The following is a 21,997-nucleotide window of genomic DNA, read 5'->3' as shown; positions in this document are numbered from 1 at the left end:
ACATATGTCCCTTCCCTCTTGAATCTCCTTTCCACCTCTCCTTGCTACATTCTTGTTTCTATGGATATATGAATAGTAGACTGTTGACTAAAATAACATGAAAAGCTCCCACACACAAGTGTGCACATGCACACTCCCTAGTGCATCATTCGGATCCGCGTCAGGATTGCCCTCGGCACCCCCACCCTGGGACTGATGGTGAGCCTCAACACCTGCACTTTGTTCCCACCCTTGGCCCACTGCCCATGCATCAGTAGCAGAGGGGCCCTGTCCCCCGCAGATGCTAAAGTGATGGAGCTTCTTGTCTCTGGAGCCAAGGGCATGAACACACCGTCGGTCATCCTCTGGGGACACCTATGCTTCCTCCTTCAGGCCTTTCCATTGTATCCATCCATTTCTCTTAACAGAATATCTGTGTGATGACATGGGCTCCCATTACCAGCTCTGGTCTGTTCTCAGTGAGAGTACAGCTTACCCTCGGCACTCTTTATTGGCCCTGGGAAATTTTGCTTCAGTACTTTATTGAAAGAAAACAATAAATAATCCTGTGATAAACATAGTTCAAAAGTAGACTGTACATACTTTGTCACATATTCAGGAAGTTCACAGAAGATAAATAGGAAAATAGAATGATAACAATGAATTGTACAAGTAAATTAAGGCGGAACCCACATGTAAAGAGACATGCTGTCTCTGTCTACTGAGATACCAGCTGCATAATAAATATCACACCATGATCTGAACGCATCTCTTGCTGGCTTTTTTAATGTGCCACTGAAAGAGTAAAAGTTACATTTGATACTTATACAGTCCAGAACGGCTATGTCATCACAATCTAAAAATGTACACCTAGATCCATTCTTTAAACATGTTTACAAACAGAGGTAAAAAGATGATTTACGTAAAAATAAGGCCTTTGTCAGAGCTGCACTACACTGTCTGGGAAGTGGCACCTTCACTGTCCAGCTCCATGACTCCGCAGCGGGTGCAGGGCATCGCAATTGGTCCCCGAAGAGTCTCACCAGAGAGGAGGGATCCGGGTCCACAGAGAGTAGGTTACGGGAGAGATTTTCATAATCTTCTTCTAGTCATCCTTTCAGCCCAAATTTCAGTAGAAGCTCACATTTAACACCCAGTACTTTTAAATCACTTCACACTGCAGACAAAAAGCATTTTCTGCTAGAAAAAGTACAATTTAGGCCAGTCGTTAAAATCCAGCAACAACTGGTTGAAATAAGTTTGCTTATCTCAGAGTGATTGTTGAAGAGATTGGTTACATTCTGGAAGGATAATGCACAGCGTGTCATGATGATTTTACAATTGCAGGAAAACCCCTTATCTCATGGTTTAACATTTAACAATTAAACAAGAATAATTACAATAAATGCATCATTTACAAAAGCCCTGTATTTGTCCATAGGATTATACAGACAAGCACTACAGTACATTCATTTGAAAGAGTAAAATCAGGTATCGGAACATGAATTGATCTGAAAGGATATTCATAGCCTGAATATACATAGGCTGAATATATATAATTATATTTAATTATATATATTTATATAATTATATTTAATTATATAATGAAGTCATAAGTTTACATAAATATAAGAAACATTAAGTCCTAAAATATTTTCTCTATGGTATTCATGAATTTTTACTAATTAAAAACCCTGTAATGAAATATTTTCAGGTCTATGTAACAAGTATTAACAGAGTACAGATTGCATCGAGTTCAAAATGTAGTCTTTGTCATATTAGTGCAGGTAAACTGGAAACACACACAGATGAGTCAGTCCTGGGACAGCGGCTGGTGCCCTAGTCCCTGCCCCTCCAGACACCTCTCCACCCCATTTGGGGCTTCAGCTGCTTTGAGAATTCAAAGAAACATGGAGGACCAAGCAGATCAAGGAGAGAACTCTGTGGTTGACTTTATTCTGACATGTAGCTAAAAGCTGCTGGTAAAAAAACTCAAAAGCCCAATCCAGCTTTCTAGCTGAGACATGAACCGGGCAGAGCAAACTGCCTCTTGCCCTCACGAGCGGCTCGAGCAGGGCTGGGCCCCCAGGCCGGACCCACCAGAGGACCACCCAGAGCAGCACCTGTAAGGGAGGGTGGCTGCCTCAGTGGCGGCCGAGTCCCAGATGCCGGTGCACCTCCGTGTGAAACACTGGCCTCCGCCCGGAGAGGCCCAGGGCAGGGCAGCCTCGTGAACCCTGACTCTCTCGGCCCTGCTCCCTCTGAGAACGTGCACGCAGGGCGTGGCTGGCAGCACCGCTGCTGTGGGAGGGACACCCGTGCGCATGGACGCAAGAGAGCCTCAGCTGTGCTCTCACCACTCGGGTGGCAGCGGGTCACCAGGGTCACGTTCTCTGCTGCTGAAGGCTCTCCCAGGCCAACCTCCAGAGACTCACTCACCCTCCACTCCCTGAGGTGTGGGCTCCATGCCCCCGCAGGACCAGGCCAGCCTGTACTCACCCTGAAGCTCAGAAGGAGCAAGTCCTGACTGTAGCGGACTGACCTGCCACGCTGCCCGGTCCCACGAGCTTGGGAGGAAGCGTGCAAACACAGTGTGGTTAGTCATGCAACGTCACACGGGGCATGAGGAGAGACACACTCACACCCGCAGCAGCGACCATTCCTACTGAGGGTCTGGGGAAACTTCTAGAAGGTGGATGAGCCAGAGAGAGAGCCTGGGGGCTGCCACGTGGTGGACCCTGCCACCCCCGGGGGGGGGGGGGAGGCAGTGACACTAGAGCAGCAATGGGACGTTCGATGACAGAAGCGCCATCATGGGGACGGCTACTCCCGGTGAGCAGCTGCCAGTCTCTCCTTAGATGTACGGATTCACAGAGCTCCAGATTCACAGATTCAACAGTGTCTATTGTTACTCAGTTTTATACTAAACTCATTCCCTCAGCTGCCAACTTTACTGAAGAGGTACAAGATGACAAGACCACCATCAAATGTGAAACCTCGAGATCAGACGAGATTGAGCGAGTTCAGGGTGGTATGGCTGTAGACGGAGGCGGCTGCTGCCCAGCACCCTAAGATCCCTGCGCTGCACCTCCCTTTTGCTCTGATCTGCTGGTTGGACCAGCCAGCTGCACCTCTCCATGGGGGCATGCGCTGTACTTGAGCCAAACTACCTGTGACCAGACTCCGGCCTGCCAACGCCGCCACGGCCCAGAACACCGCCAACCCCCGGCCAGCAACCGCCTGGCCAGGTCTGGGGGCCCAGAGGGCTTCCAGGACCCCCCCAGCAGCCAGGCGTGCATGCGTGTGGGACCTGGGGGGTGGGCTGAGGGGTGCGGAGGTCTTGGTACCCTCCCACCCTGGACTTCTCCAGGCCCAGCAGGGGCCTACCCCCATCCTGTTTGCTGCTCAGGGCCATGCGGCCCCAGAGGTGTCTGGCTTCATGGTCCACCGTCGCCCACCCCCCATGGCCCGTGGGCCTCGGAGCCTCCTGCAGACCTAAGTGCAGCCCAGCCAGGGCCCTGAGCGCCCATCTTGCCCAGCAGCTGCCCGGTGCCCAAACCTACTGGGAACCATGCAGGCGCGGTTGACTAGAGACCCTCAGCCCCGCCCCTTCGCCCTACCAAGCCCTACCCCCCGCCCTTGCCCCGATGCCACCCGCCAAGCACAGGACCTTCCTGAGAGAGCAGACAAGTGACAGGCCAGGCACATGGACAGACAGACACTCGCATGCAGTCATGTGAAGGGAGACAGACGGTTGGCGCGAGCTCCTCAGCCAGAGCCATAGCACCTGTGAGAGCCCTGGGCCAGAGGAACGGACCCATGGCCGGTGTCAGGAGAGTCAGAGGCAGAAAGAGATGAAGCTTCCGAGACAGACTCCAAGAGGGCGAGAGGGAGATACAGACAGACACGCACACACACACTTGAGTGTGGTCCTTGGAAATACTTCTGTTCGTAGTTTCTCGGTTGGGCCCAACTTTTATGTGACCCATGGACTGCGGCCCATCAGGCTTCTCTGTCTGTGGCATTTCCCAGGCGAGAATACTGGAGTGGGTTGCCATTTCCTTGTCCAGGGGATCTCCCGACCCAGGGATCAAACCTGAGCCTCCTGCAGGCGGATGCCTTCCCATTTGAGCCTGGAGACTGCTAATTCCCTAGTCACAATACAAAGAAAAGAGCTAGTGTTCTACTAAGTGGAAAGATGATTTCAGAAACGGAAGGTATACTTTGTTGGTATCTTTGAATCTTTATTTAGTTTTAGTTTAGTTTCACTATAAAGGCTACTTGAACAAGGCAAGGAAGAAACCCCAGAATTGAAAAGCAGTTGACTTTTTTCAAGAAACATGTGGCAGTTTAAGCTCTCTTCGTTTTTTCAGTTCAGTTCAGTTCAGTTCATTTCAGTCGCTCAGTCATGTCCGACTCTTTAGAACCCCATGAATTGCAGCACGCCAGGCCTCCCTGTCCATCACAAACTCCCGGAGTTCACTCAGACCCACATCCATCAATGGCCATCCAGCCATCTCATCCTTGGTTGTCCCCTTCTCCTCCTGCCCCCAATCCCTCCCAGCATCAGAGTCTTTTCCAATGAGTCAACTCTTTGCATGAGGTGGCCAAAGTACTGGAGTTTCAGCTTTAGCATCATTCCTTCCAAAGAAATCCCAGGGCTGATCTCCTTCAGAATGGACTGGACTGGTTGATGGTTAAATGCAAAATCTTTCCTCAACAAACATGACTGTTGTAAACAATTTCAAATCTCCGTGATGAATCCCTAAGGCCTCAAGGAAGAAAGGAGTAGAGGGGGAGAAAAAAAGATCAACCTTTCCCCTTGGCACCATCTCAACCAGCTGCTTAGTTCCTTCATCTCATGGACTACAATCTGGGATTATCTGGTTTGTCTGAATCTTGCTTGGGGACCGTTTCTAGTCACAAGGCTATAAACAGTGGTGAGGAAGCCCTTCTTTCCATTCCTCATGAGACCCAGTGGACAGTCCAGGCCCTGCCCACTGCACTGAGTCTGTAGCAACAGAATCACCAGTGATGCTGGTTAACAATGCATATTCCTGGAATCCACTCCATTCGCTACTGACTCTTTGAGGTGGTGGTCTGGAACCTATAACTGGAAACATTCTTGATGATTCCAAATCACACAAAAGTCTGAGGCCTATGGAAGATCTTCACATTTCTGGAAGAGCCACACACCTACAGAAGGAACCAAAAGAGTTGCCTGAAATGGTAAAGGTATAAGTATTGGACTAAAAGTTGGAAGGTCTCCACCTTTGCTATGTAAGGAAAACGATCTTGCTTTGAAATGAAAATGGATAATACTAAAAGTTCACATGGTTCTAGAGAATTTTAAAAACCCTAAATTGTAGAAATCTGATGTAAGAGTTCCTTGAAAGCAAGAACCTATATTTATTGATATGTCTTAGTGCCTTAGATTGTGCCTTGAATATCATGTGCACATCAACCAAGGAAAGAAAAGAATTGAATTGGCAAATATGCAAAGAGATCAAAAGTGCTGAGCCAAGTGAAAACTTGAGGCTTCAAAGAACTTTTCTGTCTTTCACACACTAAATAAATATTGAGCACCTACTATGAGCTAGGAGGCATGGAATACGTGTCTGGAAATAGAATGCTGAGAGAAGAAGACACAGAGCTCCTGCGTTCACTGAGACGAATCTAATGATAAATAACAGGCAGATCCTTTGAGAACTTATATAGGGGCCCCTTCCCTCACCAAAAACTGGGTGTCAGGGAAGGGTTTTCAGAGTAATGATTGAGTTGAGACCCATAGGTTGAACCAACATGAACCAGGGTTGAGATACAGGAAGAATTTCAGGTAGGTAAAATAGCATCTTGGAAGGCTATGTGACAAGGGAACCTTAGTCCATTCAAGAAATGAAAAATGCCCTATGGGATGTAACCCAAAGAGTGCAGAGGGCATTCCAGTGAAAAAACATCAGAGAAGAAAGTGGGGAGCAAGCAATGAAGGGATTTGGTCGTATATTAAATATGATGGGGAAATACAAGAGCATTTGGAGAAGGGAGGTGATAGAATGGGATCTGCATTTGAAAAAGGTCATCTTGCTCCACATGACTAATGATTGGAGAGACTCAACTCCAAACTACAATGAGGTACCACTTCACATTAGTCAGAACGGTCCTCATGGAAAAGTCTGTAGGTAACAAATGCTGGAGAGGATGTGGAGAAAAGGGAACTCGCCTCCACTGTTAGTAGGAATGGGAGTTGGTAGAGCCACTATGGAAAAGAGTATGGAGGTTCCTCAAGAAACTAAAAGGAAAAGTACCGTTATTATTCAGCAGTCCCAGTCCCAGGCATATATCCACCAAAAGTAGAACTCAACAAGATACACGCACCATCTGTGCACATATATCTGTGTGCGCGCGTGATCGCCTGTGAGGCTGGGGGTGGGGCTGGGGCTCGGGTTGGGGCAGCCCCCGGGATAGCCTGAGACACGCCAAGGGAGCCCCCAGACGGAGACCCGATGGCTGGCCAAATGCGGAGGGGCTGGCAGGCTTCGCGGAGGCAACTTAGGTCTGCACTGGGAGGCGGGGCCCCGGCCAACCCTGAGGCCCCTCTCCACCCCAGGAGGGGCTGGGGCTTAGGGGAGCCCAAGAGTTGGGATGGAGGATGGGGGCGGGCGCTAAAGGAGAGGGGAGGCAAAAAGCCTGCTGCTGCTGCTAAGTCGCTTCAGTCATGTCCGACTCTGTGCGACCCCATAGATGGCAGCCTACCAGGCTCCGCTCCTGGGATTCTCCAGGCAAGAACACTGGAGTGGGTTGCCATTTCCTTCTCCAGTGTATGAAAGTGAAAAGTGAAAGTGAAGTCGCTCAGTCATGTTTGACTCTTTGCAACCCCATGGACTGCAGCCTTCTAGGCTCCTCCGTCCATGGGATTTTCCAGGCAAGAGTACTGGAGTGGCATGCCATTGCCTTCTCTGCAAAAAGCCTACAGTACCTGATATTCCCAAGCGGTCTCCCATTCAAGTACTAAACCAGGCCCAACCCTGTTTAGCTTCCGAGATCAGATGAGGTCGGGCACGTTCAGGGTGCTATGGCCCTAAGAGCCGTGCGCTGTGCCTCCCTTTTGCTCTGACCTGCTGGTCGGGCCAGCTGGCCGCACCTCTCCATGGTGGCGCGCGCTGAACTTGAGCCAAACGACCCGCAACCTGGACTTAGGCCTGCAGACGCCACCACGCCTCCGAACCCCGCCAACTGCCGACCCCCCAGCAGCCAGGTGTGCGTGCGTGCAGGGCCTGGGGTTGGGCTGAGGGGCGCGGAGTTCTTGACGCCCTCTCACCCTTGGCCTCCCATCCTGTTGGCTGCTCAGGGCCCCACTATACTTTTTGTCTTCTTTGTACCTTTAGGGCACTTGAGTTTGACTAGGAGAATCAGACACCTGAAGAAGCATCCATTGGCTCTGTCCCAGAGTGAGACACAATTGGTTACAGCTTGAAAATGTTTCCATGGCAAATGACAGTGTGTTGTATTATATAGCAAGAAGCAATTTCTCCAAGATGAGCAATGAAACCTGCTGTCAGGAGGAATGTCCACCCAGATAGCCAGGGCAGTCCAGTTAGGGTCCAGGTATGCGTGTTACCCCACCCTGTGCCACGCTCCTCTGTTCCCAGTTTGGGCAGATCAGTCACTGGGTCATCACAAACGGGGTCAAATACACATGGACAAAAGTGCATTGGCAAACAGCCATTTTAAAGGGCTAGTGGCTCCTTGTTTTTGTCCTTTGTTTTAAATTCTGTCTTGTTATGTCCTGTAATTTCCAAGGACGATGATAAAAGCTTTACAAGGGCACCTTCTTGGAGGAAAAAATTCAGACCAAAGGACGTCCGTGGCTTAGCTGCTGGGTGTGCAGAGACTCATCCGCAAACTTCTGGGTCCTGCCCTCTCTGCCCTCGCCCTCAGTGCAGCCAAGGAAGATGCAGCTGGATGGTAAGTGACAAGTCGGACAGTGTGCACAGCCCTGGGCTAGAATGTGGATGAGCTGGAATGGCCTGCTTCCCAGGTTACAGGACTCTTTAGTGCCATTGCACGTCCAAGGGTCAGTGCTCTACAGTGAATCCTAACATCTATTTATAAACGTTTAACAGTCATTTTTTTTTTTTTAAGTTCTTGTCTGGTTGAATATTAGCATATCCTTGCAACTAATAAAGCCGAGACACGTGTGTTCTCAGAGCATTAGATTGACACCCATGCTTGTAGAGATGTGTGTGTGGCTGGCAGTGCTCAAGAGCCCTTTCATAAAACAGTAGGGTCGCTCTCAGGCCACACCAGTGGCCCCTCAAGGACTCTCCCCACTGGGAGGATGGCTGAGTCCAAATTCAGTGACAGCAGCATCCACCTTCCTGTCCTCCGCCTGTCCTCACTGTCGTCGGTCCCTTGCACACTGTCAGTCAATGGGGTGAACAAAGAAGGCGAGGCCAGGAGAGGTCCTCCCCCGAGTTCAGCCGGGCCATAAATACATGGTCTGGCAGTTGCCCTTTCAGACTCAGCTCTGGTTTTCTCCGACAGCCTCTCTGCCAGAGAACGCTGCTAGTTCAGGTTGGGTGCTCAGGGCCGCTGTGTCCCCCACTTGATGGCAAGATAGATGGCCAGACAGCCTGGTCTGGGGTCAGGCTCTGTGGCTCAGGAGATGCCTTGTGCACACCCCCTCAACCCCCAGTGTCCCATCCATGACAGGGCTACCTCAGTGTAGGCTTTCTGCACGGTTGGCTGTGCCCACCACACTGGGGGGTCCCAGAGGAAGTGTGTGCTCACCCCGTGGGAATGGGGCCTGGAGGGTCTCTTTGGTGAATTTTTTCCTGTTATTAGCCCTTCCCATGAGTAGATTTATAAGTTTTGCTCTCATTTGCTCTCACAAGAGCAAAATATATTTAGTTGCGCTAAGCTAGACACTTTCGGTGAGGGGGTTTACGGGGAAGCTAGCATCGTCTCTTCATCAGAACTCAATAATACGCTTAACCAGGGGTAGGGGGGACCCAGTGTCTCTCTCCTTTTTTAAACAGCATATTTCTTCCAAGGAGCATGCAGCTCATTTTTACAAATCTTAACTGTAGCTTAGCTTTCAGTCAATTGAAGAGTCTAACTGCTTGCTTTTTTATTTTCCATTCTCATTATAAATCCAACATTTCCCTGTCACATGGACATGGTGATGTAGACATTAGAGTTTAGATAAATTAGAAACAATCCTAGAGGGAGGTGCTGGGAATATAATATATGGGAGATGAACTTCTACAAACTGCGTGAGATAAGCAGGGCATAAACTGTAACTGGGTTGTTTACATGGCTTTTGAAGTCGCGGTGCACCAGGTATCTGGGGCTCTTAGAATCAGAAGGGCTTGGACAGGTGGCCTGCTCTATCAGCAGCCCCCATTGTCTTCAGCCCTCTCTGGAACCCTGGCCAGAGACTCATCAGATGTGTTCTTGGTGGGCCCAAGGAAAGACAGAAAACGTTGAATTGGGAGCAGCCGGTTTCTGCTAGCGGTTTATGTAGATTTCTTAGTCAACTTGGAGCGGGGGTTGGGGGTTCGGGCTGACTCATTGGGCCAGCAGCCTGTGTTGTGACAAGAAAACGTCAGTGGTGACATTTCCGAGGGAGGCTGAGACTGAGTTTCCGCTTTCTTAGATCAGCCCCGTGCTCTGCCCTCCTGAAGCAGCCTGGGGAGAGTGGCCCTGCCCCCAGGACAGCAGATCACGGGACTCCAGGCCATCAGTGCCCGGCCGCTGACCCGCAAGTAACCAGTCCCTCCCCATGTCCCATCTCACAGATCCTGTGAGGGCTGGAAGAGAGGTCCAGCAGCCCTGTGAATCTAGAGGTCTAAGGAGAGACTGGCAGCTGCTCACCAGGAGTAGCTGTCCCCATGACGGCATTTCCATCATCAAATGTGCTGTTGTTGCTCTAGTGTGACCGCCCTCCCCACCCCGTCCCCCCACCGGGTGGCAGGGACCCCACGTGGCAGCCCCCAGGCTCACTCTCTCCAGCTCATCCACCTTCTAGAAGTTTCACCAGACCCTCAGTAGGAGTGGGCACTGCTGCGGGTGTGTGTGCGTGTCCTCGTGCCCCCTGTGACATTGCACGACTAACCACACTCTGTTTGCACACTTCCTCCCATGCTCCTGGGACCGGGCAGTGTGGTGGGAACGCAGAGGCTGGAATCCGCTACAGTCAGGACTTGCTCCTGCTAAGTTTCAGTGTGAGTACAGGCCAGCCTGGTCCTGCAGGGGCACGGAGCCCACGCCCCGGGAGTGAGGATCAGCAGGTCTCCAGAGGTCGGCCCAGGAGAGCCCTCAGCAGCAGAGAACGTGACCCTGGCACCTCACTGCCACCGGAGTGGTGAGAGCATGGCCAAGGCTCCCTCGTGTCCACACGCACGGGTGTCCCTCCCACAACTCCATGTACATCTGGGAGCAGGCTGTCCAGCATCATCAGACCTTCCCCCCAGCATCAGGCCCTCCCACAGCATCAGGTACCAGTCCAGCATCAGATGTGCCCCTGAGCATCAGGCCCTAATCCAGCATCAGGCCCTCTTCCAGCGTCAGACACTCCCTCAGCATCAGGCCCTACTCCAGCACCAGACGCTCCCTCAGCATCAGGCCCTACTCCAGTATCAGACCCTCCCATAGCATCAGGCACTCCCCCAACATCATGTCCTACTCCAGCATCAGAGGTTCCCCCCAGCATCAGGCCCTAGTCCAGCATCAGACCCTCCCCCAGGACCAGACTCTCACCGAATGTCAAACCCTAGTCCACCATCAGACCCTCACCCAGCATCAGATCCTCACCGAGTGTCAGAACCTAGTTGAGCATCAGACCCTCCCCCAGCATCAGACATTTCCCCAGCATCAGACCCTAGTCCAGCGTCACGCCCTAGTCCAGCATCAGGCCCTCCCCCACCCTCAGACCCTCCCCCATGCTCTGACCCTTTCCCAGTATCAGGCCTCCCACCTCCAGTACGAAGTGAAACAGCCCTACTTGTCTGATGCTCCTGAACACACTCAGGCAGCCCCAGAGCAGCAGGACAATAGCTCTTGCAGGAGATGCATCTTTAGGAATCACCTGCGGAACAGCAGCAGCTGGGGTTTCTTTCTGGTCAAGGAGAGGCAAAGAAGCACTTGTGCAGGACACAGTGGAGGCTGTGGGCATGTTCCCGAGCTCTGCTTCCTCCTCATGCAGGCTTTACTTTCCAGCTCCCACGGCAGTGTCCTTCCAGACTGAAGGTCTCCTTGACATCTCAAGCCCAAGTCCTGAGTCGCGTCCCAGTCCGGCATGGCAGAGGGCTGGGACCACTCAAGCTCTAGGCCTGAAAGGATCCCAGGGGGACAGTTGGGTTCCAGCAGGTAGCAGGGCAGGGGATGAGGGTGGCTGCCCACAGAGGGCCCCACAGCAGCACTGGAAGGCGAGCAGTGATGCCTTAGCTCACATGGGGATGCTGCCCGGCCTGACACTCGGAGATGTCACTGCCAGCAGCTCTGGGGATGCAGGAAGACCGATGAGTGACACCACACCACCCTGGCCGTGTGGGAGGGTACTGCTAACCATGGCCACGGTATTCATTCTGGTTCCAACTGTCCCTCCAAGCGCTGACGGGCTCCTCTTCCGAATGGCACAGATATTTTATGTGGGTGAACACATTCCTGCTTGTTTCTGTTGGCCCTGTTGTCGCTCATCATGTATTTTCGCTTTACAACCTGTGCTTGCTGCTCTTCCAGTTTAACTTAGGAGCAGCCCTGATTTTTTGCATTTCTAGTTGTCAGCGTTCACTGGGGCTTTCCAGGAGGTGCTAGGGGTAAAGATCCTGCCTGCCAATGCAACAGATAACAAGAGATGTGGGTTCGATCCCTGGGTCGAGAAGATGCCCTGGAGGAGGGCATGGCAACCCACTCTAGTATTCTTACCTGGAGAATCCCATGGACAGAGGAGCTAGTGGGCTACAGTCCCTGGGGTCGCAAAGAGTCAGACACGACTAAAGCAGGTTAGCACACACTCAGGTTTTAGTTCAGTCGCTCAGTTGTGTCCGACTCTTTGGCACTCCGCGGACTGCAGCACTCCAGTCTTTCCTGTCCTTCACTAACTCCCGGAATTTGCTCCAACTCAGGTCCATTGAATCATCATGCCATAGAACCATCTCATTCCTGTTGTATCCACTGGAGAGGGGGCTGGGGCTTGGCAAAGTGCCTGGTCCTGCTGCGTGGGTGTGAACCTGCCCTTACCGCTCCCTGACCCCGTGACCATCACTGTGTCCTCCTCTGTAAATCGGGAAGGAGCAGCACCTGCTTGGTAAGGAGCACACACAGCATCTGGTATATAATCATGTACCATCCATCTCAGCGTTGTATTTATTAACAATACGGATAGCATTTAATAACCTGCTCCTTTTTCTCTCGTCACTTAACTGTGCTCCACGCCACATCTGCTTTACTTGCCCTGTAAATCCTACACCCAGCACAAACAAGACTCAACAAATTTGTGGCTGAAGAGGCAGGAACATATGCTGTTGTCAAGGAGAGGATGCTGAGTGTGATGGGGGCCTGATGACAACTCTCTGTGATGAGGGGACCCCAGGAGGACCTGTGTTGCTGTGGGGTGGGGTGGGGGGCATGGGCAGAACCCCTGATGAGCTCCTGGGGATGGGGAAGGTGGCAGGAAGGAGGGCAGGCTGTTCCTTGTGGGGTGTCCAGATTGCACTTCACCATTCACTGATGAGCACTTAGGCCGTTTCCAAACACGTGTCACTGTTAGGAGAAAACAGTCATTGCCCAGCTCCTACTCAATCAATTTTGTAGAATATGTTTCTAGCATTGGAGCACAATCATCTGCTTTATTCATTCCATGCTCCGGTCATCCACCCAACCAGCCAGCCATCTGTTCATCCATCCATCCGCCCACCCATCCACACATTAACTCATCTGATCATCTCAGACCCATTGAGAAGACAGATGCCTCCTCTGCTCCTGCTCCTAGGACTCCCAGTGTGAGTGACAGGAGCCTCGTGGGGACAACGGGGGAGACATGCCTGCAGGCCCTCCTCCCTGTGAACAGTGAAGCACCCACCTGGTCCTAACGCCTCCTTGCCAGGGTGTTCAGGCCGGCCCTTTTCCTTCTTGCAAAACAAGTGGCTGATGGAGGACTTCACACCCTTCTACTTTGGGGCTTTGTGCAGCGAGTCCTGCCTGCTGGTGCTGCCGCTGGGGTTGTTCCCGGGGTTGTCCTGAGAGCCTGTCCGAGCTTTGAGGAGAGAAAACGACCTTTAACTGGCACCCTCATGCACACACACACTCCTCCACAAGAGCTACTGATAGAAACGGGTACCAGCACACCCGCTCACCTCGCAGCAGACAGTGGAGTCTCCTTCACCAAACACGCTCCACACGAGCAATGCAGGCTCCCGGATACAGACAACCGCCCCAGGAAGCTGAGATTCTCTGCCTTGAGCTCTTCCCCGAGGAAGGGCTTGACTCTAGGCCAGCTGGTGCAGAGGGTGCTCTCACCCTCCCTCAGGGTCGCTGCTCGAAAGGTCACAATGCTCCAGGAGAAGGCGAGCTCCCTTCTCTGTGCAGTTCCCCCGCCTCCTGCAGGGTGACCATCCCTGGAAGTGGCAGGAGAGCGATGGTCACAGTGCAGGGCTGCTGGTCAAGTGACCACACGTGCCCTCGCTTGAGTGCTGCCTGGCTCAGGACGGGAGCTCAGGTGGTGGTCTGAATGACAGTGTCAGTCACAGGAGGGGACAGAGTCTCCTGAGACGAGACCCCTGAGGAAAAGGGAGGGACCCTCAAGAGTGAACCCGAGAGGCATGGGGCCCTCACGGTCAGGAACATGCCCCAGGCCGGGCAGCCCTCTATCAAGAGCAGGAAGACAGCTCCCACAGGAGTCAATCTGTAGAGAAGGACGTTTTCTAAAATCACTGAGGTCACTGAGCTCTTCTTCCCCAGCACCTGAAGTTCACCACTACACACCCGCACTGAACCCAATGGTATTCCTTTAAAATCATCCTTGCAACTCTTTGAAGACAAGAGATGCAGAGCTCCTGAAACTGACGATGCACACACAAGCCGCTTACTTGTGGGCGTCCCTGATGTCCCCGTGGGTGTCCCTGATGTCCCTGTGGGTGGCTGTGCACAGCGACCCTGTGTGCAGGCGGTCCAGCCGAAGGGACCACGGCGAGGCAGGGGTCGACGTTTCACATTTGATGGCGGTCTTGTCATCTCCTACCTCTTCCTGTAAAGCTGGCAGCTGAGGGAGTAAGGTAAGTGTAAAATTGGCTAACAATAGACTGTTTTGAAAATGGCAATCACACAGGCTTTACATTATAACCAGAAACTTATTTGAAAATCTATTAGCTATGCTTTCCCCCAAGTACCAAAAACCCCCTTGTTCTAGCTTAACGCCATCTTAAAGGACTGACTTGTTCAAGAGAAGTGGGGCTATGTGGCAGTGAGAACATCTGACTAAGTGCAGAGACCCTGGACGGGAGTCTCCCTGCAGCCAGGACCTCACCTGGGGATGAGATGACAGACTCGGAAAGCACGTGCCCAGCGCAGAGTCTCCTGCACACTGCTACCCACCATCATCAAATTGGCTTCCCGCAAATCTAACATCTATGGCTCTGATTCAGTCATTTCTTATAAGAAAACCCTAAGCGGAAATTCCATGGTGGTCCAGAGGTTAAGACTTGGCATTTTCACTGCGGGGACACTGTTCTGATCCCTGGCTGGGGATCTAAGCTTCCATAAGCTGTGCAGCGTGGCCAAAAATATAAGTAAAGAAAACTTTAAAATTAATAAACAATACTATGTCTATTATAAACAAGAATGAGATGATCAGAAGGCAAATAAGTGGAAGAAAAGCGAACTGTTACAATTGTCCCAATGAATGACCTATTTCCAACAGAACCATCAGCACATTTTAAGCGGTGGGTGAGTTTCATTACTTCCATTAAAACGTCAATTATTCACCAGGACATAACCACACAGTGTTCATTCACGTTAAAGGACTCATTAATACTTCACAGGGAAACAAAGGCCTGCTAAATTACTAAATAGTTTACCTTTCGACGCTGCTTCCTTAAATCACTAGGCTGATAGATGCACGCAAAGAAATGAAGAGAAACCAGATTTATTGTGCCTTTGAAGCTAAGATTTCAAGAATCAGTATAGGCAAATACAGTAAAGCAAAAATGATTGTAAACATGTAAGTGACATGAAGATTTAGAGAATATGTGACTGTAAACAGAACACTTTTTTTGACCACAGAAGTTAAATCAGCTATTCAAGATTTACTCGAGAAACACTATAAATTATTACCCAGGAAGATACAATGCTATTACATCATGATTTATTAAAGCACAGGATTCTGTACAACAAAGGGCCTTGATAGTTCTCTATTCTCAGCCAAACTTCTCTAAGTTAGTTTCTCTTAATAAAAAACATGTTATACTTTAAATTAGTAATTTAACTGATGAGGAAGTTACCATAATACCTATTTGTAGGAGATTTCTGGAGATTACGAGTGAAGTGACACAAAACAACAGGACACACATACAAGAGACAGACACCACTCTGGCCAGAGGAAAAATAATAACTGCACAAGCAAGCAAGGAAGCTCGCGGTTTATTTTTATATAGCCCCCCTCGGCAGAATTCCAGACTGTATGACCAAACTTGTTCAGTACAGCGCATGTACATAAATGTTATCGTACAGCAAAAGGGAGTGAAATTCCAGCTTATTGCAGTCTGTCCAGAGCCTTTATCACAAGAAGGGAATGTTCCCTCATTTGCAAGGGACCATTAATCTCAAGGCTGTGTCCATCTCCTTGGCAGGACATCCTGTTTGCAAGCAGCACATCTCCACTTTCCCTATTGTGGCCGCATTAACCCTTCACGTCCCCCTTTTTTATTTAAGCCCTCAAGACATTTGTACTGATGTTCTTTAGAGCAAGGCATAAAGCTGTAGGTGGCCAACCTCCAGCCTCGCCAGCCCCTCTTGCAGCTGTGCCTGTCTTAGGTTGCCCTCCTCTGAGGGTCTTACCCGTCATTGGCTATCCAGCCACTTTTTGGGGCCTAGGCGGAATCTCTCTAGATGGTGGGCATCTAGAACTCTTTTTATTTATATGTCTCGGTTAATCTCTTGAAGGGCTCATGTTAAATGGTACAGGTGTTATATAAAATTGAGAAGAATTCTAATCACATTTCAACACACTTCATGTAGATAAAACAGCTAATTGATCTCCAAGCCAGGAAATGGTGTGTTGAAGATCGAGCACGTCGGTAGCAAGTTGTGCATCCAAATCTTGCTGTTGTTGCCATAACAAATGAGAGTCTTTATGCCAGTCTTGAACAAAATCAGCTGTTTGAATTCCTTGGTGTAACGCAAGGCTTGCCATCGCCGCTGTTGCAGTTACTGATGCAACTGCTAGAATCGAAGCAATGACCACACCAAGCATACGTCGAGATCGATGCAGCAAAGTCAGTATAGTGGTTACTAGATGAGAAACAGCAAAAGAATCTAACCATGGCCTAGTCAGATTTATAGGTAACCATACTTCTGTCCGAGCTTTAACAATTATTAACGAAAAATTGGAGTTACAGGCTCATCTTTCAAATTCTTTCCACCAAGACTGATTTACACATTGAGTTAGATTACAATAATCACATGACATAGACCCCACATTATCATTCCAGGTCCAATTCCCATATAACAATGCAAAAGGATATTTTACACATGCCATTGTGGAATACGATCTATTAACATGTAAATTAACATGAAATGGACCTGAAGAGTCGTCACTATCCAAAGTATAGTTTCCTGACCAAACAGTGAGATTATTAGAAACTGCCCATAGTTTCCAAATATCCCCTTGAATGTGTGGATATCCCTGCAATTGTAATTGAGGAGGGACAAGTGCAAATTGCTGCCATTAAATTGTTTCATTTCCATTGCCCATCAAAGTACCATTTGCATGATGCCATCTAAGAGATTTATTCGACCATTTTTCTAAGAATTGCCCATGATCTGGACTCCAATCTACAATGATAGACCCAGAATAATTCATGACTTTAAAGGGTCGATGACCTCGGCAACGTTCCCATTCCAAACATTCTAGAGAAGCAGCAAAAAGTTAACATTTTTGAACAAAGGGATCAGCCATTGTTGATTTTGATCAATCTCGCTGGGGTCCAAAACCTGTAATTATTAACAGAAATGAAAGCATACCCTCGTCCCAGATGTATTAATGATGCTGGGATCCAGCCTTTCTCTTTATCTTTATACCAAATAGGCGTATTCAAGATCTTCTTGTCTTCTTTTTTCCCTTGAAAATGCAACTCTGCTGCTGATAGATTTCCCTTGCTCCAAATATTCAAAAAATTTAGGGTAAGTAAGGTTTTATTCAAAATGTCTTTAGGTTTCATAAATCTCTCCTGTTCCCCCTTTATTTTTTCAAGATATTCATGCAAGGTACAATTAGCTCTTTCAATGATAGCTTGCCTTTGACTATTATAAGGAATATCAAAAGTATGAGTTATGTGATATTGGGATAAAAAGTGAGCTAATTTCATGGATTGGTAGGCAGGTGCATTATCAGTTTTTAATTTAATTGGTAATCCCATAACTGTAAAACAAGATGACAAATGAGTAATAACAGCATCAGCCTTTTCAGAATGTAATGCAGTGGCCCACTGAAAATGTGTATACATACCTATAGTATGATGCATATATTTTTGTTGTCCAAAAGAAGAAATGTAAATTACATCCATTTGCCATATTTGATTTGCTTGTTGTCTTGTTACGTTGACACCTGGTGAGGTAAATGGTAAAGCAAAGGGTGCACATATGGAACAAGAACGAACAATATTTTGAACTTGTTTTTGAGTAATAGCATGAGATTTTTGTAACCCTTTGGAATTGGTATACTGTAAGAGATGTTTTTGTTCTGCTGCTTTTATAGGATAAAGTAAGGCATCAATTGTAGCATTTCCGAATGATAAGGGTCCAGGAAGGGCTGAATGTGCACGAATGTGAGTAAAGAGAATTAATTTTGCACGCTGCAAGAGCAATTGTTGTACTTGGTAAAACAATTTATCAATAGCTGTTTTAAGGGTCAGTGGAAGGGAGACATGGGGAAGCTGTAGGCAAGAGAGAACAGCATATCGAGAATCTGAAACAATGTTAATAGGAATGTGGGGAAAATCTTGTGAAACTAAATAGATAGCCCACAACTCAGAGGGCTGTACAGAAGAAAATGAGTGGGGAAGAACCTTAGAACTTTCCAGGGTCCAATATCCAGCAGTATTTTTATTTGCATCTGTAAAAATAGTGGGTCCTTTAATTGGAACATCTGAAATTGGGGATTGAGATATCATAGAGTTAGTCTGGAGAGAGTCAATCAATTTAGAAGACGGATAATGATTAGAAAATGAACCAGGAAATGAGGCAAGAGAAATTTGCCAGTTTTTATTAAATTGTAAACATCGAGATATTTGAGCAATTGTTAATTGAGTAACAATCTAGTATGGTTTATCTCTTGACAACTGTAAAATACGATGGCCACCTTTTTTTATAAGGAAGGCTAATTTATCCATATATGTAGTCAATATTTTGGAAAAGCTGTTAGATAAGAAAACCCATTCTATTAATCCTTTTTCTTGAGCAATTACACCAGATGGAGAATAAGGGGTATGAAATATTAACATGTATACTGTCATGTAAGAATTGAATCGCCAGTCCATGTCTGACGTAGGGTGCAGCTTGCTTGGGGCAGGTGCATGGGGATGACCAGAGAGATGTTGTGGGAGGGAGGTGGAGGGGGTTCATGTTTGGGAACGCATGTAAGAATTAAGATTTAAAATTAAAAAAAATAAATAAATAAAAAAAAAAAATAAAAAAATAAAAAAAATAAATAAATAAACGAAATAGGTTGAGACGCATGTAAGTAAGTCAAAAAACCGTCATTTAGTCGTTGCTCAATAAATTGAAGTTCCTGTAAAGCCAATGGGGTTAAAGTTCGGGGGCTATCCAGAGCTGTATCTCCCTCTAAAGTAGAAAACAAATGTCGTAATTGATAAGTAGGAATCCCAAGTATCGGGCGTAGCCAATTAATATCTCCCAATAACTTTTGAAAATCATTTAAAGTTTTGAGGTGGTCTCCTCTGATTTGTAACTTTTGTGGCCTTATTTTATGTTGTTTCAATATCGTTTCTAAATACGAAATAGCAAAGTCTTTTTGAATTTTTTTGGGGGGGCTATTTGCAAATTGTATAGTTTTAAAGTCTCTTGTACTTATAGAAAGAATTTATCACGTTTAGCAATATTAGGAGCTGCCAATAGATCATCCATATAATGATATAGAATATAATTGGGGTATTTTTGACGGAGGGATTGTAAACAGCAAGCTATGAATTTTTGACATAAAGTAGGACTATTTGTCATTTCCTGTGGTAAGACTGTCTATTGATAATGCTTAACAGGCTGAGCATGATTAAGAACAGGAATTGTAAAAGCAAATTTATCTCTATCTTGCAATTGTAGGGGAATAGCAAAAAAATAGTCCTTAAGATCTAGCACGATTAAGGACCAATTTTGAGGAATAAGAGCTGGAGAGGGGAGTCCCAATTGTAATGTTCCCATAGGTTCAATACACTTATTAATTTCTCGTAAATCAGTTAACATTCTCCATTTTTTCAGATATTTTTTAATAACAAAAACAGGAGAATTCCAGGGAGAGGTAGAGGGCTCTATATGACCAAGTTGGAGTTGTTCTTGTACTAATTGTTCTAACGCCTCAAGCTTTATTTGTGGTAATGGCCATTGCTCAACCCAATTTGGAGTATTAGTTAACCATTTTAATGGGAGTGCTCGAGGAATTTGAGCAGTGGCTACTAGTTTTCCGGGGGAATGGTTACAAAAGCCCCCAAAGGAGAGAGAAGATCTTTTCCCCAAATATTAATAAGTATGTTTACAATATAAAAGGTAACAAACACTGATCTTCCATTATGGAATTGGCATTGCAAGGGATGGGTACTCTTCCATAGAGCCCAGTCCCGTGAGCATTAGAGGGCTTTTTTTTTTTTTTTTAATCTTGGGGCAATTGTTGAGAAGAAATAACTGAAACATTTGCCCTTGTATCTATTAGTCCCTCAAAGTTTTTTCCTCGTATAATCAAGGAGAGAACAGGGCGAGAATCTTTGATAAGCATTTTTTTAAATACATGTCGCCTAGTACTTTCAAATCTTCCTGTTCGTTCATTAGGAAGAGCCAAAAAGGGATGATAAGGTAGGAGAAGTATTTGAGCAATATGTTCCCCAACTAACAATGAAAGCTTGGTAGAAGTAGAAACCATAATCAAAATTTTCCCAACATAGTCAGAATCTATTGCCCCAGGAATTATGGTTAGTCCTCTCAAAGCCGTATTGCTACAGCCTAATATTAAGCCAAAGGTGCCTTTAGGCAGTGGTCCAAACACATTTGTTTTTAATTTGTAAATGCCTCCTAATGGCCACAAAAGAACATTCTCAGCTAGTGGCAAATCAGCAGTAGCATTCCCTGAAGTAGCAGACTGCAAGTCTGAAATCATCATTTGAGGTCCTTTTAATGAGGCATTGATGGGTAACTGTTGCTGGGAGGGAACAGGATTGGGGTATGTGGGATGGCAGGACAGGGAGGAAAAGTCCCCGGTATACGTTTGCATTCAGTATTTGCATTCTCAAATGCTAAAGTTTGTAATAATATCTCTGATATTAGTGTTATAGCATTATATAAAGTCCGTAACTTCAAAGGGATCACATTACCCTTCTGATGTTGCTTTGTTAATTCCTTTTGAATTATTTTCCATTCCTTCAAGTTTAACTGTAACTTAGTTTGATATTGAAACCAATGACAATATTGCTCCACCAAGCGAAAGAGCTCGCCTATGGAGTGGAGAAGTCCTTTGACTAACTCCATGTACATGAATACCCTAGCAATTCTCCATGATTTTCTAAAAGTTCCCCTGCTAGGGTGAGGAATTCACCATGATTTGTACATGAATTCCCCTAGCAATTCTCTGTGATTTTCTGAAAGTTCCCCTGCTAGGGTGAGGAATGCCCCATGATTTTCCTGAAAGTTCCCCTGCTATGGATTTAAAATCCCCCCAGGGTTACTCACCCTTTCGGTTTCACTCGAGCCCCACATTGGGCACCAGCTGTAGGAGATTTCTAGAGATTACGAGTGAAATGACACAAAACAACAAGACACACATACAAGAGACAGACACCACTATGGCCAGAGGAAAAATAATAACTGCACAAGCAAGCTCACGGTTTATTTTATATAGCCCCCCTGGGCAGAATTCCAGACTGTATGACCAAACTTGTTCAGTACAGCGCATGTGCATAAATGTTATCGTACAGCAAAAGGGAGTGAAATTCCAGCTTACTGCAGAGTCTGTCCAGAGCCTTTATCACAAGAAGGGAATGTTCCCTTATTTGCAAGGGACCATTAATCTCAAGGCTGTGTCCGTCTCCTTGGCAGAACATCCTGTTTGCAAGCAGCACATCTCCACTTTCCCTATTGTGGCCCCATTAACCCTTCACCTATTTTAACATTGAACAAATCTAACCACCTACTGGATATTAATGTAAAATCCTGACAGAATTTGATTTAAAACTTCTCAAAATAAATTCATTAAAGCAGGTTCCCTGTGAAAATATGTAAGAACAAAAGCTAGCATAATAGCAGGTGCAGTCTTTACATTGTATTAACCATAGAAGATACTTTAAGAGTCTAATAGAGACATTAACTGTGCAAAAGCTGATGAGATTTACAGTCTTAAATACAAGCACCAACACAGAAAGGATATTGTGTCAGTTCAGTTCAGTCGCTCAGTCATGTCCGACTCTTTGTGACCCCATGAATTGCAGCACGCCAGGCCTTCCTGTCCATCACCAACTCCTGGGGTTCACCCAAACTCACATCCATTGAGTTGGTGATGCCATCCAGCCATCTCATCCTCTGT

This window comes from Capra hircus, chromosome 27, assembly GCF_001704415.2.
Source record: "Capra hircus breed San Clemente chromosome 27, ASM170441v1, whole genome shotgun sequence".
NCBI classification, from domain to species: domain Eukaryota; kingdom Metazoa; phylum Chordata; class Mammalia; order Artiodactyla; family Bovidae; genus Capra; species Capra hircus.
Note: the sequence above shows the minus strand (reverse complement) of the source record.